We start from the raw sequence: 12,835 nt of genomic DNA, 5'->3' as shown, positions 1-12,835 counted from the left end.
TTAATATTCTCAATGCACTTGGGATTTTATTTCCCGCTAGATCTATTAGTTTAATTTAGTAGGGGACAGAATGTGTACTTAACCAAAAATTGCTTTGACATTATGGAGAATTAAGAGGCTCTAGCCAGATAGATGGAGCTGATCGATCTGCTTGAGATAAACTCTATTATTTTCCCACAAGCTTTCTTCACCTTAATGCTGAAGACAGTGATTGGAAAACACAGTACTGTCTGATCAAGACCAGGCTAGAGGGTCAGAGCTCTCACACCCATGCATTTTCCTCCATGGGAAGACATTGTTGAAACATGGCACTGGAGATGTTTTAGGAGGCTAGAGTGACTTGTAGCACCTCCCAGTGCCCACTCCTAGCAGCTGTGGTCTCCAGGTGAGTGACCAGCCTTCTGAAGAGTTGACCTCTTATCAGTGAACCAGAGTGAGTACAGGGCTCAAGTCATAGAACTGGGGATCCAAGAATGGGCAAGTCCAAGCCTGAGAGCAGAACAGCCAAAAACTCTTTCCTCAGGGGCGATGGCTGAATCTCTCCTCTTGTTAGAAGATACACAAATCTTGCCTCAGCTGCTGTGGGTGGATGAACTGACATCTGGGCAGTAACTGTGTGAATGGCCAGGATAGATGCATACTGCAAGACTCTGGTCTGGTATCCCCAGCATGTGGACCTCAGAAACATCGCTGAATGTGCCAGTCCCATTAAAGGACGGCCCTAGGACCCAAACTTGTAGCATCCTTCTAGAATTGTCTGAATGTCCACCTAGAAGTCTGTAACTGGAGCATCTCCATAGGGTCCTGGGCCAGTAAGAGATAGTTAATTCTGTCTATCCTAGGCAGTCAACTCCAACTTTCCCTTGAAGAGCCCATGTCTACACTTGGGTATATCTTACTGTCTCCCTGAGTACATCTTGTTCATTTGACCCTCAGTCTAGGATACATAGTAACTTACCTCCATGTCCTAGAGGTAATAAAGGAGAAGATCCTGCTATCCCAACAATACTGTCCTTGGCTGTGTGGCCTCTGCAGTTCCAGTAGAAGGCTTAGATCTGGCCCTTATATAGGAATTCCAAGGCTGGGCCTGGAAGCCAACTGTAGGCCTTCATATGGACTGCCTACTGCAGTCCTGGATAGCCCTTCTGTTCAGAGTCTGTTCAGCTGGCTGGAATCTTTTGCCAGAAAGCCTTCCAGATTATTTCTTCTCCCTTTATGTTTGTCTATTCTTGTTTGTTCCCATGCCCAGAAAGGCCTTCCTGTATGGTTCAGCTCATCTCTCTCAAGGGGGCTGGTGATTTCTAGGACTCTGCCTTGAGTGCTCTGAGGCCTCATCTGGATATGGTGGTTAGTGATCTGCTATTGGCATGGAAGACGGATAACAAGAGAGGAATTTCCCACATCTGGGGTGGATTCCTTGACTGTTCTGACCGATGCACAGAGCTGTCTTCTCACAGGTTCCTCAGATCAGATAGGGGCAGCTCAGTTCCACCTGCCTGTATGGGTCTCTGCCTAGAGCTGGCAGACCTGAGGAAACTTACCGCCCACCTATCTAGTAGCAAACAGCTGTTATTAAAAGACCCGTGTCTGGCCTGAACCTTTTCAGAGTGGGAGCTGTGCCCAGTCCATCCTTAAACCTACCCAGACACATTGTTCGCCATGTGGCAGGTGTTCAATGGGTGATGGGTGGCAGGAAGCCAAATCCTTTGTGTGGCCCCTGCTGAGTTCCCAGGATGCTCAAAGGAACATGGGCTTTCACAGTCTCATCTTGGAAGCTGGCCTCTCTATAGTGTGAGACTATAGCATGGGGAATGGGAGACAGTCTCAGGCTCTGATTTGATATCATCTCCCGCTTCATGCAGGGCCATGCCAGATCTGGCTGTGTCAGCTTACGTCCATACTGGACTAGTTGCAGGAAAAGGCACAGAGTCCAAGAGGGACAGGAGAATTGCATGAGAGCATGTGCCCTGGTCTGAGTGGCTAGACTGGCCATCTTGACTGCTCTGTCAGTGCTTATACCCAGGTCTTGGAGGAGCTCCGTGGCACTGCTGTGACCTTCATGCCTGAGTCGCTCCCTCAGACTTCGTCCTGCTGGTAGACTGGCAGCTGCCAATGCTGTGCGGTTTGTGAAATGTCAGTGGTTTAATATCAATTCTGGAGGTTTTATTGCCTCCCCCCCCCCCATTTTCCAATGGGATTTGATCCAATCAAGGCTGATCCAGATGATGGTAGATTTGTGTTCCCATCTGAAGATGACAAAAGGTCACCCTGCCTGGAGAGAGAAGCTGCTTTGACCCAGTGCTCCTGACTTTGCTTTTCGTCTAGGCTCTTCCCTGCAGCACGGTCAGGTGGACACAGTACTTGATCATGTGCAGTTGTTTTCAGGTCCAAGGTACCTGAAGAAAATAAGATGTGTAGTTTGAGCAACAGAAGACCCTGGCTTCAGCTGCAGAATGTTTTGAGACTTCCAATCTGACTTAATTTTTCACAACGGTGTTTTAAAATACAATTTTCCTCTTTCTGGGAAAAAAACCAAGGTGCCATGAGATTCTCTTTGTGAGAAAAGCCCACCCCCTAGCAATGCTGGCTTGTGCCTCTGTTCGTTCTCTCTCTCTCTCTCTCTCTCTCTCTCTCTCTCTCTCTCTCTCTCTCTCTCTCTCTCTCTCTCTCTGGCTCAGCGCTGGGGCAGCAGGAACAACATACAGATCCGATCAAATGGGTCAGTGGGCTCAGAATTTACTGTTCCTTGCCAGGGAGAGGCTGGCTCACGTTAACTGCAGCGGCTTCTCCTGGCTGGCCTAGCGGCAGAGGGTAATAGATATGGCATGACTTTCAGTGTATATCTGGGCTGGCTATGACCAGAGAGAGGAAAGAAGGGGAACTAAAGCACGACAGAAAAGTGAGGGATATTATGGGACACAGGGATGGTGGAGGGCCCTTAGCCAAAGAATCTGGCTGTTCTCACTAGCACTGTAGGAAGAATTCCAGCTTGATTAACAATTCTGCTTAAGGGCTTTTTCTTTTTCCAAATATAAATCTACAGTTCAGTAGGAATTTCACCAAAAACCCCTACTTCCCGAAAAGGAACATGTACTAAACCCTTAGTGGACCCTGGTCTCCTCAGATTATAATTCTGCCCAAGGCACCTTCGGAGTTACACTATAATTTTACTTATCAAAAGAGAGAGAAAGGGCTGGGTGAGGTTTTTTAACCTTTAAGGCAGTGTAATGTGGGAGCCACCAAACTGGTCTATATGGCAATTGTGTAGAGAGTTAATTGCCACACCCCCTCTACACTTGGGTATCTCTTTCTTTCTAAGTACCTCTGTATGTTAACGCTCATGCTTAATGTCTATACTAAAATTTCTTTAATAAAATATTCACGTCCACTTCATACTGGCTTGTCCTGACATTATTTTCTTTGCTAAAGCCACAAATCCTGGTTTGGTCTGAGTAGAGGGAAAGATTAGAGGAACTTCTCAGGCTGCTAAAGTTAACATCATGGAGCTGCATCTCTGACAGGCTGAAGGAAGTCAGAGCTGGAAGAGGAGTGAGAAGGATGCCTATGGACTCAACGCAGAGGTTTAACAGGGATCCCAGATTCTGCCTGGGGAAGCCTGAGCAGTGGTTGTGCTAGGGTTCCAGTCACCAGCATCGGCAGCTCTTCACTCTGCATCCTCTTACTTGTGGCCTCCCCTCTCAAAGGCAATCAGAGACAAGGAGGCTCTGAAAATGGATTGCCTGCTTTATACCATTAACTTATCCTCAGAGGACCAAGCTCCCAGAGGTTCAGTCTTGGGGCTGTATGTGGTGGGTACATGGGCAGAGCAGTAAGGAGCTGTGTGTGCACCTATGTAGATAGATGGTGTGTCTAGTGAATGTGGGCACGTTCTTGTGTTCAGACAGGTACTCTTTATGTGCATGTGTGTGCACAGGCCACATTTGCTGACAAAGAGTGGTAGCTCTGTGAACCGAAACCATGGTATATATAAAAGGTGTATGAATACACAGACAGCATGTGTGTAGATGGGGTGTGTGCATATGGGGGTGGATAGCAGTTCCTAGCTAGGGAGCTGGCATGGATTAGCCTCAGCAGAGGCCCAAAGAGAAGAAGAAGTTGAAAACTGTTCTAAGAAATGGCTCTTACCCTATCTTCGTCATCATCCCTTTCTCCTTACTCCTGGCTCTGTCTCCCTCCTTCTGTCTTTGCTCCCCTCTGCTTCCTCTTTTTCCCACTGGTGTAAGTTCCCTCTTGAGGTCACAGATCGGGGCTTGCTTCCCTCTTTGCCCCCTTTCCTCAGATCCATGCTGGGTAAACCCTAGGCTCAAGTGACCTAATGATCTGTACTGGGTCCTTTCCCTAAGCCACAGAAGAGGGCTCAACCGCCCCAGACTGTTTGGAGGCTACGTCCTCTTCAGATGCTGGAAAGCCATTGGAGATATCCCAGAAGCCTATGGCACACTGTGGATTCCAAGACCAGCAAAGACCAGATAGATATGTAAAGGGGTGAGGCTCATTGAGAAAATACTGGGAGTGCAGAGAAATCAGAAGTGTTTGTCTGTAGATAACCCCTGACCTCTGAGAAAAAAACACCAGAAGAATCTACCCATCAGAACACGGAGTTGTGTCACAACCACTGTTTTCTTTGGAAGTGGGAGGAGGCATTTTATTACTTACTTATTTTCTTTGAGACAGAGTCTTGCTCTGTAGTCCAGGCTGAACTCTATCTCATGAATCCTAAATGCTGGGATTGCAGGCACGTGCCACCACACCTGGCAAGCCTGGCTCTCTTCCAAACCTGATCCACTGCCAACCTGACTGTTTTCTGTCTCACTAGGTTGCTTGAGAGACACGAGGCCAGCAGGAGGAATGCTGTCCCTCCCTTTAACCCATTGCTGTAAGTTATGCTTAACCTTTGGGATGTCCACTCCTCTGCCCTTTCTTCTTTACTGCTCAGCCACCACCGCCCAATTGCCAGCCTCCATCATCTGCTGAATGATGCCCAGGGATCCCACTGACCTGGCACTGGGTGCTGTACCACATTTGAAAGGAGCTCCAGTGGTCTGTTGGAATAGAGATCTGTAGTAAAGGGTAGAGCTTTGTAGCATTTTCCCTCTGGGATTGGGATGGACTCTGATTTCTCTGCCTCTGTGTCACAGTGTCATTCAGTTCCTAGATATTTTGTCACTTGGAGCCAGGGTGACTCGCTGACCAGATGCATTAGAAATTCTCTTGCATTTTCTCCTCCTTGTCCCTCAGAATAATCAGTCATGGAACATCTACAGTGTTGTCCTGACAGAGTCAGATCAAAAAATGCAGATAAACAGGTGTTCTTGTGTGCCAGTGACTTTTCTTGTTACTGGGACAGAGTAGCTAACAGAAGCGGCTTGAGGGAGGAGGGGTTTATTGGGGGCTCACAGTTTGGCATGTTGGCTGAAGCTGAACAGACCACAGTGGCAGTAGCTTTTGTTATGGTTTGTTCACATCTTGGTAGGAAAACACAGAATAGACAATGCCTTCTAGGTCAGCCCTCAGTGACTCACTTCATCTAGTTGGGCTGTAGTCCCAAAGGTTTTACATTCTTCCCCAGAGAGTCCATGACTGGGGACCATGTGTTCCAACACTTGAACCCTTTAGGGCACATTTTCTTTTTAAACCATATTTCTTGCTTGTAAGAGAGTCACAACAACTCCCAGCTCACAGATAGAACGCATGAGCTCCAAATCCATGTAGTAAGGTCTTTCGAGGACACAGGAATGGTGTAGAGCAAAGACTAAGCCTGTTCCGCTGAGTAGCAGAGGTTGCCCCAGACCTGCCTCGGTGTGCGGTGTACTTGCTGTCTCTTCTTTCCTTTCTTCCAAAGGAAGCATTTTCTTTCTCAGCATCTCCAGTTGACGACTATGTAGACACAGTCATTGGGTTAGTCAGTGCCATCTCTGGTGAGCAACTGGGTAATTATTTCCAAAAATATTGACTTGTAATGTGAAGAAAGCTCTTCTCCGGGCCACCCGTCAGCAGAAAATTGCCTCTGGTATTAACATTTCATCAACCACATAATGTGAATTGATGTAAATGCATAATTAGAAATAATAGCCTGGGAAAATTCACTCTTATTTATAAAATTGGGCTTGTTAAATTAAAATGGGAGCTAACGACTTCCATTTCCCTGGTAAAACATGGCCTGGGTTCTGCTTGCCTGGCTTTGCAGAGGTCCTGACTCATGTCTTTGGGGCATTCTGTGAATCTACAACTGGAAAAGAGGAGACACACAGAGAGAGAGAGAGAGAGAGAGAGAGAGAGAGAGAGAGAGAGAGAGAGAGAGAGAGAGAGAGAGAGGCACTCTGATCAGGCACAGTCATCACCTGTCCAAAAGGTGGCTCTGTAGTCACACGATTGGGCCTCTCAGAAACACCTCAATCAAAATGCAACAAATAACTGTCCTTGAGAAAAGAAGGCTAGCGATAAAATCCTTGGCTTTCATTGTCCTGGGGAGTAAGGGACTCATCTGAGTTCCAGAGATGACAAGGTACTATATGGATTTGAAAATCCTTGCTTCCACCTTGTTCTTATGGGGCAAGTGTGTCTGATGTCCATGCCGCAGCTTCTGACACAGGAAGGTGACCTGGTCTTCAACATCCAGGACCAATCATGCCTGCCTGTACAAGCATGGTGTGGAAGAGTCTGATATGCATTTCCAGGACAGCAGACCTTGAGACCAGGAGAGTGCAGACAAGGCAAATGTGCAGATGACTGGAGTCATCTTTGTTTTATGATCCCTGGTCATCTTTTCTGGGTCTTCACCCTAGTTTAGCTGTGGTTTCTCATCAGTTACAATCTGTCCAAGTTTTAAGCCTTGATTTTTAAATGCCCATTAAATAGTAGCCATTGTTATTACCATTGTTATTGTCATCTGGTGGTAGGGATTAAACCTGGGGCCTCACCTTGCTCATGTCTATTTGTCTGTCTGTCAGTCAGTCTGCCTGTCTGTCTGTTTGTCTGTCTCTCTGTCTTGTTTTGTTTTAGTTCGAGATAAGGACTCAGTATAGTAACGCAGGCTGGACTCGAATTTGTTGGGGAGTTCAGGCAAGTGTTGACCTTAGGATCCTTCTGCCCATCCATGCTACCATGCTCAGATGAGTTCTGCACACTGGATGCTAAAGGAAACCCAGGGCCGTGTGTGTGCTAGACAAGCACTTGCTCACTGATCTTTACCCTAGCCCAAACCAGAATTGGTACTCTGAATATGTTGTAGCTTAAATGGGTCCTGACCGATTCCAGAAGCCCTGGCTCCCCTACAGATAGCTTTTACATGGCTTGTGGTCTATCCCTCTGCAGCCATGAAATCAGTCATCTTAGGAAGCAGGTCCTATGTGCTCTGAGGCTGGGTTTCTAGGGGCCTGATGTTCAAGAGGGTCTTGAAGAGGCTAAGGTGAAGGTGAAGTCAGCTGAAAGAAGACTGTGCTATGAGATATTCTCTCTTTCTATCTCTTTCTCTTTGTCTGTCTAGTCTGTCTGTCTGTCTCTCTCTCTCTCTTACACACACACACACACACTATGTTAAAGAGCTCTACACAAACAGCTGAGTAAGCAGATGCCTTCTTTATAAAGACAGGTATATAACTATAGATGAAGAGGAAACATGAACAAGGAGGTCCTTTTAATTAGTTCGTGGTCCTGGTAGCCATAGGAGGAGAGGTTCCTGTGGTAATCTACTTACCCTTCATAGAGTAGAGGTGGTGTTCTCCCTGGGTTAGTCAGGCAGTGATGCCTACAAGGGTCAGTGGCTGGGCCTACTGTGTCTTGCTTCCGTGTGTTAGTAACAGTCTGGCCTTCCTAGGAAATGGCCTATCTCTTTTCTTGAAGCTGATCTTCTGTGAGAATAAGAGGAAAATTCCCCACCTGTCATTTATGCATTGGAAAAGCCTTGTGCCACACTACCAGGGTCACACAGGGGTCAGGGCAGAAACCTGGTTTCAGACTCAACAGACTGAATTCTTAGGGTGTTGGTGCCCAGCTGAGGCTGAGTACTTTACTGGTAACCAGATCACCCTGCTGGCCCTCAGCCCCACCTGGCTACCCAGGGCATTGTCTTTTGAGGTAGATGACAGGGAGGGATGCTTACAGCCCTGCATGCAGCTTCCCTGGCCTTTCCAGCCTCCTCCCACTCTTCTAGGCCACACAGGTTTCCTTTTCATGTGGGAGGAAAGCTGAGCACTTGTCTCCAGGAACAGCTAGGCCTTGTCTGCTCAGCTGTGACTCTGTGGCCCAGACAATCCCGGCTATGTCCTAAATGCCCAGAGGCTGACGGAAGTGCCTTGGCTGGGACCCAGGAACTGCAGGGGGTGGTAAGCTTCGAAGCTTGGGCTTGCAAGATGCCTATCCTGCAGGGCTTCTGAGTTTCTCTCACAGCCTACCAGAGGGTGTGAGGGTGCAGGCTGTCTGTTAGTGGCTCCAGAGTTCCAGGCCTGGCTTTGTTCTCACTGGCTTCCAGGCTGTGAGAGGCCAAAGGACACATACAAGCAATTACAATGGGGCAGGTTTGCATAGGCCTGTAGTCCCAGAACTCCAGAGGCTAAGGCAGAAGCATCACTGAGCTACTTAGTGAAAGCCTGTATCTGCTCCTTAGTCAGCCCTGTTTCCCTCCAGGAAGGTTAAGGTTTGTCCTTAGCCTGACCTCATTCCAAGTACCCTGCAAAGCCCATTGATATCAGCACCAGCTGGCAGCACTGAGCTTTGCCTCTGAGCCTCAGGGTGGTCAAGTAACTGGCCCAGGGCTGCACAGCTGGGCCATCTGAATCTGTAACTTCAAGGCCTGTCCTCAAAGCCAGCAGGCTCCATTTTTTTCAGGGCACCTTGACTTCTGCTGCTGTTTCCTCTGCCAGAAAAAATATTTTCTTTATTAAGATAGCAAAATTTTATTGGGTCCCTAGCATGCATCTAATCTTGGCTTTACATTGCTGAAGGGAAAATAGTTCGTGAACAAGCAGATTAAATGGAAACCGGTGCTAATGTCTACACAGAACGTTGAGTGTGCTGTGGAGTTTGGGGTACTTTAGCAGCAATACCAGGGAAGACTACCCTGAGAACCTTGCATCTGGATGGCAAAGAGAGATACAGAGTATAGAAAACAAGAGAAGAGCATCCCAGGCAGAGAGGAGGGTCATCAGAAGGTCTTAGGGATCTGATGAGTACAGCATTCAGAGAATGGTAAGCAATGTGTCTGGGAACTGCAGGAGTGGGATGAGTTGGGAGGTGTGTGGTCATCAGAGCCGCTGCCACAAATGAGCCTCCAATGTAGCTGAATGTCACCACATCGGGTTGTTCCATAGCCCCCTACTCTTCAGGAACCAAGGTTGGAAGAAGAGCTGTGGGGGAGGCAAGTATGTGAAGGACTTTCCAGGTAAACGTTGACCAGCATGTGGCCCAGAGGTTTTGGTGTGCAAGGAATGTTGGAAGGACTGAGCAGTCACAGATATTCAGGATCCAGAGTTGCTTAGAGCAGTAGAAGGCTCTATGAATAAATACTACAGAAAGAATAAAGATGTTAGTTTCAGTCCATGCTAGCCAGCTTGGCCCCATGCTGTTGGGCAAAACACCTTGGAGATGGGAGGTTGTGGTAGAGAGCTGGAAGAGAACTGGGAAGTTTAGAGAGTGAGGAAGAAAGGGTGGGAGGGAGTCCAGAGAGTGGAGGAAGGGAAAAGGAGGCTGGGGAAAACCCGCTAAGGAATACCCAATGGTTTAATTCCTCCTGTGGGTTTCCTTCCCTAGAACTTCTACCTATGCAAACAATCCTGTGAGTGCTTTTTGTTTGGTTGGTTGGTTTTGTTTTGCTTTGTTTTGTCAACTTGATAAAGTTAGTCATCTGGGAAGGGGACATCTGAGTTGAGGGATTTCCTTCATCATACTGCCTATAGGCAAGCCTGTGGGACATAGTATTGATTAATGATTGATATGGGAGGGCTCAGCTCATCATGGATGATACCACTCCTGGGCAGATGGTCCTGGGTCATATGAAAAATAAAGCTAAGCAAGCCTATGATCCCTGTGTCCATTCCTGTCTCCACGATCCTGTCCTGAATTACTGCATTGACATTCTGCAGTTATTGCCTGGGACCTGGGAGTTATATGATGAAATAAACTCTTTCCTTCCCCCTGTAGGTCTTGGTCAGTGTTTATCAAAGCAGCAGAAAAGGAAATAGGGCAAAGTACTACCAGTTAGGGACCAAGAACTCAGTACAGAGCCTTTGGGAATAGTTAATATTGAAACCATAGCAGGGTCTGAGTGAGCTGTGCTTGGAGCCAGAGCTGGGGATAGACCACAGGCAGCTGAACCAGGCTGGTGTTTGGATCTCTCCAGGGTGTCTGATCTCTAAAATGTAGAAGGAGGTCTGTCCTGAGAAACAGTATACATTTCCTTTGGCCTGGCTCTTACTGAACTTGGGATGGACTCCAGAACTGGCTCTGACCTTGGGGTAGAAATGTGCTGAGCCGGGATACATCTTGTGCCTTGATTAATTTTATCCTGGCTCTGAGGGAAGGAAAGAGAAACTTTCTTGATTTGAAGACCATGTGTCCTTCACAAGCTACCAATAGACATTGGGGAATAATGGATTTTGAGTTTAAGGTCTTCATATTCACCTGGCTACAGTGTCTCTTTGGCTGTCCCATAGTGAGGGGCGCTGGCCATAGACTTATGTGCAGGAGTGACATGGCTCTCTTATGGTTTTGGCAGACTGTGATCTTGACAAATGAACCTTCTTCAATGACTGTTTCCTATGAGGGCCCCAGGATACCCTGTGACTCTGACAATAGCTGCAGCCAGGGTCCTGTTTCTGAGAAGCCTGCGGAACATACTAACAGGTTCAAGTCACCTTTTAATTCTTCAGTACTGAAGTCTGTAGCTGAGCTTTTAGGTAAATGAATATAAACCACCCACAGAAGCTCTCCACAACATCGGCAGTATTATTCACTCCACAAGTGTTGAAACTTAACATTGCCCATAGGTTGTGCATACTTTCTCCCTTCATTGCAATTTAAGAACTAACACTATTTAGCTCATCAAAAATAATACTTGTGAGGAAAATGGCTTTTTGTTTTAACCCTCCCCTTGACAGACACACACACACACACACACACACACACACACACACACACACATTTTGCCTTAATGTGTTTCTTAGAAGAAAGTAATTTACAGTGCGGCAAAAAACAATTATCTGACTTGTTTTACCATGGCAGATTTTGCTGGTATTCCCCACACCAGTGCCTGTGGGAACATGGGGGAAGGAGAATTCTATTCTGGGCTAGTTACTTGAAACAGCCAACTTGGACCCGTAGCTTCTCACACTTACAGCAGGTTGGCAAGAGCCTGGCAGGAGTTTCCTGGTGACTTTTGGTCATTTTGGAGTTGGGTCTTAGGATTCTCCATGGGGACAAAAACTTCCCCTGTCAACTGAGAGCTCATGTTCCCACCCATAGATCTTATCGGATCCTGAAGCCTGAATCTCATCATTCATAAGTTACTTCATCCAGGATTACCTCTTAGCTCCAGTGTCTACACCATGCTCTCCTGTGTGCTCTCTAGTTAGGGAACATTGACCTGGAGATTTGTGGGAATCCTTCTGCCCAAGAACAACCCAGAGCTGGACTAGTTAAACTGAGACTGAATACTTAGTTTCCTTCTCTCTTGGGTAGGCAGTTCCCAGGCCTGTTTTGCATAGTGTCTCAGAGCTGCCCGTGGACTGGGACCCTATTTATCCCAGCAATGGCTCAGGACCACATTCTATATTGTTCTTTCCCTACGTTGTTTCCTATTACCTAGAAAAACTAAAGAACAGGTGTGGTGGCACACACCTGTAATTCCAGTGCTTGGAAGGCTGTGGCACGATTGCTAGTTCTAGGTTAGCCTGGGCTACAGAACAAGATCCTGTCTCAAAAAACCAAAGAACCTACAACAACCAGAAGAGGGAGGGGGAAGGCAGAGACAAAAAGATAGAGACAGGCACTCAGAGACACAGAGAGACAGAGAGAGATGAGAGAGAGACAGAGACAGAGACAGAGAGACAGCCCATGAAGGTTGCCAAAACCAGCCTTTCTTCCCTTCAGCCGCCTCTGTCAGCTATTTTGTCCATGGCTTCTCAAAACGAACAAATACAGTTTTCTTTATGTGGGTCCCAACCTGGCTTCTAATGAGGCTAAGCCCATCTGTTAAGACCCCCTAGCCCCCGGCCTGTGAGAGACTTTCAGGGCTGTATTATTATCCACCCTTACGTTGGGACAATTGGATGATCTAAATGGACATTCATGTAAACCAGGGTCAGTCTCCTTTTGAGCTCTAAATCTCTTATGGAAGAAGTTCCTAATACTATCCCATCTCAGACTATGTTCTGCCAAGTATAGATGACAGAATTGTAAGCTAAACGTAAGTTTAGCTGAGTGTTTCAAAGATGGAATGATCATTCAGAAATGACCCAATCACTGATTTGGGTTTTTGACAATCAAAAATGGATTTCTTCAGACCAGTAATGGATTTTTGCATTTCCCCTTTCTCTCTACCTCTGTGAGGGTTGTCACTCCCAAATCTGCTGGCATCAGTGCTCAGTGATGTTTGGAATCCAGAGTAGTTTTCTGAAGACAGATGGCATTGATTTCGCATTTGTTCCACTGTGGCTGCCTCTCACAATGTATTAGCATCAGCTCCTGACATGCAACTCTAGAAGACATCAGAAACAATTTGATCTGTCACTTAAAAAAATTGTGCTGGACCTAGTGGTCCAGGCATATAATCCCAGCTACTTCGCAGGCTCAAGCAGGACAATTATAAGTTTAAGGCCTG

The sequence above is a fragment of the Rattus norvegicus genome, chromosome 1 (genome assembly GCF_021556685.1).
Source record: "Rattus norvegicus strain SHRSP/BbbUtx chromosome 1, alternate assembly SHRSP_T2T, whole genome shotgun sequence".
In the NCBI taxonomy this organism is placed as follows: domain Eukaryota; kingdom Metazoa; phylum Chordata; class Mammalia; order Rodentia; family Muridae; genus Rattus; species Rattus norvegicus.
Note: the sequence above shows the minus strand (reverse complement) of the source record.